The sequence below is a fragment of the Emydura macquarii genome, unplaced genomic scaffold, assembly GCF_026122565.2.
Source record: "Emydura macquarii macquarii isolate MOO-44397 ecotype Brisbane River unplaced genomic scaffold, CSIRO-AGI_Emac_v2 contig_2792, whole genome shotgun sequence".
Classification (NCBI taxonomy): Eukaryota; Metazoa; Chordata; order Testudines; family Chelidae; genus Emydura; species Emydura macquarii.
Window position 1 is genome coordinate 1 of NW_027132929.1, and position 4,725 is coordinate 4,725.

A 4,725-nucleotide genomic window follows, 5' to 3' on the forward strand; every position below is an offset into this window, starting at 1 on the left:
CATCAGCAGCTTTCTTACTGGCCAGTCGTCCAGCTGCTGTTGGGGGACCCCATAACTGTGTCCAAGATGAGATCTCAAAGAGTCCAAATCTCTTCCCCTCCCTATTTATCCTTGTTTGTACACAATAACACATCAAGAAAAAAAACTTGTTGGGCAAGCAGTTTCAAAAGCTAATCGAGAGGTTTCCTCAGCTGATTTATTAGTCAGATGTGTTTGTGCAGAATCCGCATGTCTGAGGCCCTGACAAGCATCTCCTGGAGGGTCTCCAGAGATGAGCTTCTTGCTTTTCTCCTAAACACAGATCTCGGCACGTCCACCAGAGATTTCATCGGGCGGGTGCAGGGTTAGATAACGCTGAGGAACAGGCTCCTCCCCTCCTGGCTTAGACTTGCTAAGCCTGCACAGCCCTGCAGACAGGCCTCACCGATTTTGGCTGCTCTTAACGACAAGTATGATAATCAGTATTACACTATCAAGTGGTCCCTGTCCATTTTACTGATCTATCACAGTGCCCCGTACAGCCCGGACTCCGATACCTGGCGGGGGGTGGGTGTAGAACCCGAGTTCCAGCCAGAGCAGGAATGGCTACACTGCTGTTGTAGCACGAGCCCTGCCAGGCCGAGTCAGGTGTCGTGGGCTCTGACACCCAGTGCCGCAGCTTTCTTTTCTTTTCTTTTCTTTTCTGTTCTGTTTCTTTGCAGTGCAGACATACCATCGGTTCCTGTAGGTGACAAGCAGCTTAAAAGCTGCAAGCTGAGCACAGGTGCGGCAAAGAGGAATGAGGCTTTGGTGCGATATTGAACTCCACTTGCTATGTCCCTGCTCGGGCTGGGCCGTGGGCGGCTGCGTGTCCCCTGGTCAACGCTCAGTTGCAATCAGGAGACAAGCAGCAGGGCCAGGAGCGAGCCAGGGCAGAATGCCAGGAAGTCAGGGCTGGGCACCACGTGGCAGACGGCAGACGGCAAGGTCAGAGTCGAGCCGGGTCAAGATACCTGGGAAGTTGGGCCTGTGGCACTGTGGTAACATCACAGCCCAGAGCCCCCCGAGTCTCAGGTTCTGTCCCTACAGGGTTTTACAGCCCAGAGCGTCCATGGAAGTCCCTGAAGCAGGGTTAGAAACCAGCCATGCTGGGCAAAGTCACTGATGTCCGCTGCCCATTCTGACAATCTCCCTGGAACTGTAACATGTGTGTGTAAAGTACATCAGCCTGCATTGGCTTGGCCGGACATTCCTTCCATCAGCTGCGGATGCCTCCTCTCCTCAGCTCAGACTAGCAGAACCGACCCTGTCCTGCAATGGCTGCAGCCAGTGTGGTGTTAAAGAAACCCTGAGCCGGGGGTGCCAGCTTTGTAATATTACATGTAGAAACCGGACACTCCAGCAGGAGTGCTGGAACCTCCTCCCACCCCACCTCCTACCTGCCGAGGCCCTGCCTCTACCTCCGCCCTGCCTCTTCCCCCCAAGGCCCTGCCCCTGTTCGCTCCTCTTCCCCTCTCCCGCCACCTCTGCCCGGGTCAGGAGAGACTCACCTGTGGCGCCAGGGCTGGGAGCTGCAGCTGCCGACACAGGTCAGAGGGGACCTGGCTGAATTGGGTTGGCACAGGTGACCACCCGGCGCCTCGCCCGCTGGCAATAACTATATTTTCAGTCTCTGCTCAGATCACTGTCAGGTCCCCATTTTGACCGGACTTTCCGGAAGAAAACTGGGCACCTGGCCCCCTCTCCTGAGCAGCTCCCCACCCCCATTCCCTTTGTACATTACATTACAAACTGTGAAGGTGCACACAAACCTTCAGAGATTCCCCTGCTGGCAGGTATAAACTACTCTCAGTTCAGGACTTGACCTAAGACACTTGTCACATGTTCAAAGTCATGCAGCCGTGAACGTATACCCCAGCCCACAATGAATACGCACCATTGCTTCCAGACCTCGCCCCACAGCCGACTGGAAGAGGGAGATTGCTGAAGACCCATTAGATCAGTGGTCCCCAAACTTTTCCTCTCACAGCCCCACTTACCAGTAATAGAACGTGTCCGTCCCCGTTGAACCCTGGCTGGGAGTGGAATCCTGGCCGTGCCGGGGTCTGTGGCTGAGAGCGGGGGCCAGCTGCCAGGAGGGCCGGCAGCTGAGAGCGGGGGCCAGCAGCTTAGCCGTAGCCAGGAGAACGGCCATGGCCAGGAAAGGGGGCCAGGAGCAGAGGCAGGGTCACAGCTGCGGGCAGGAGCGGGTCTGGAGCAGAGCTGGGGGCGGAACGGGGCTGGGTGATGCACCCTCCCTGCACCCTTGTGAGGGCTGGCCTGGGCCCCACTGTGGGCCCCTGGGTGTTTCTCCATCCCCCTTAGAAAGGCGCTCCCCACGGTTTGGGGACAAATGCATGAGGACATCAGAGTCTGAGACCCAATGGCACCCCGTGCTACGTCAGCACACCCAGGCAATGTCACTGCTGCCGTGTGATGGCACTAGGCTTCCTAGTGAAGGGGACTGGTAGCCCCTCACTGAAACTTAGTGGGGCGTTTTGGTTGGCATCTCTCAGCACCAACAGGGAAGAATCAATGAAGGAGCAGGGCCATGAAACGGACAGACCCCAGGGCCAATGGGGAGGGGCCAATGCTTCAGGTCAGCCTGATTGACAGGGTGGACAGACCAATGAGCAAGCCAGGAGGGAGGGGGTAGGTCCCGTCCTCCGTGTGAGATGGAGCTGCCTGGGCAGAGAGTGGGGCCGAGCTAAGGATAACGCAGCCAGTGGCTGGGCGGCCAAAGGGGAAGCCCAGGTCAGGGGAACTGAACTGAGCTGAGCTGAGCTGAGCAGCATCAAGAGATGCAGCCAGGCAGCGGCAGAGAAGCTGCCCAGGGAGCAGAGCTGTGCTGGGAGCAGAGAGCAGCAGCCAGGCTGAGGCAGAGTCGAGCTGGGGCTGGAGCAGGGGCTGGAGCCCTCTGGAGCCAGGTGAGGTGAGCAGCTGAGGAGATCGAGGGGACCCTGGGCCGGGCCCAGCACAGGGAGACGCCACCAGCCAAGAGGCTGCGCAGGCCAGATTTGGAGGGGGATCGTGACCCAATGGGGGGTGACACTCGGGAGAAGGGCCCTGCCACCTAGCGCTGGGGGCGTGTGGCCCCCGCTGGAGCAAGTGTCTGACGCTCTGCACCCCTGCAGCAGAGCCACGGCCTGGGCAGGAGGCCTGTGCTGTGTGAGATACAGACTGTGAACATCCTTTGCACCCCAGAAACTGTGTGTGTGATGCCCCCGCACCAGGGGTGGCGTTAGGTGTTTTCCTTTAACCTTTCTCTTTTTATCCTTATTTTTATTGTTTACCGATTAATAAATTGTATTGCTTTGAACTATATGCATCGCTCAGTGGGTCAGAGAAGTGTCCAGTGCAGAGAGGGTACCCTGGAGTGGGAACACCCTAGCTCCTGCCGTAAGTGACCATGACAAGGTTGGGGGTCGAGCCCCCAGGAATCCTGGGCCCAGCCTTGTCAGAGTTACGAGGACCCTGTCACACAGGAGAGTGGGAGGGGGCCCTTGAGGTCAGGCAGGCCTCTGGGTAAAGTGAGTAGGAGTAAGGACTCAGATCCTTTTACTAACCAATTCCACCGGGGCAGTGTATGAGCCAGGGAAGTTCCAAACAATAGCGGGACCATTCCCCCACTTACACTGGGAAAGCTGTTCTGTGGTGAAGAGCGTCTTCAGCCTGATCTCTGTACTGATCACTGGTTGTGGGGCTGCTATGAACAGACCAGGCTTCTGTATCAGATATAGAATGACGACAGAGCTTACTTCTCAGAGAGCTACACATCAGGGATGGTCCCTTTAATGCTCTGCCGGGTACGGCTCGGTTCGCTTAAATAAGGTATGTTACACGCAGAATCACCTAGTGGCTGAACAGTACAATACAATGGTATTCCATTACACCAGTGTGTCTCAATCAGGGATACACATACCCCTGGAGGTACACAGAGGATTTCCAGGGGGTACGTCAGCTCATCTAGATATTTGCCTAGGTTTACAACAGGCTACATAAAAACCACTAGCAAAGTCAGTAAAAACTAAAATTTCATACAGACAAGGACTCCTTTATCCTGCTCTATGTACTCTACACTGAAACGTAAGTAACAATATTTATAGTGCAATTGATTTATTTTATAACTAAATGGTAAAAATGAGAGAAAGCAAGCAATTTTTCAGTAATAGTGTGTTGTGACACTTTTGTATTTTTATGTCTGATTTTGTAAGCCAGGAGTTTTTACGTGAGGTAAAACTTGAGGGTACACAAGACAAATCAGACTCCTGAAAGGGGATCAGTCATCTGGAAAGGTTGAGGGGCACTGCATTACACGCCCTGAGAGTGCCCATCATTGCAGGATCGACTCTTTAGTCAGACTGGCAAAGAGAACAAGACTTCATGGGATGTGGGAAACTGTTCCAATTTAGCTAGCTCTTATCTCTCGGAGAGTCCTACAGTTCCCTCACATTCACTGCATGCTCTTCACTGTGAACTTCTTTAGGTGGTGAGGGTCACCTACATTTGTTTGCCAAATGTAAAAGTCCACAGATGCTTCCCTTGAATTTTATTTTTAAGTCTCTGGAAAGAATTTATTCCTGGCATTTGGTGCTGCTCTGGAAGCATGGACCGTGGGAGGAAGCCTATCTGCAGAGCCTGTGGAAGAAGGGCCAACCATCCGAGGAAAGGCTGACAGCGGGGTGTGTTCCCTTACCCTTGCTCAGG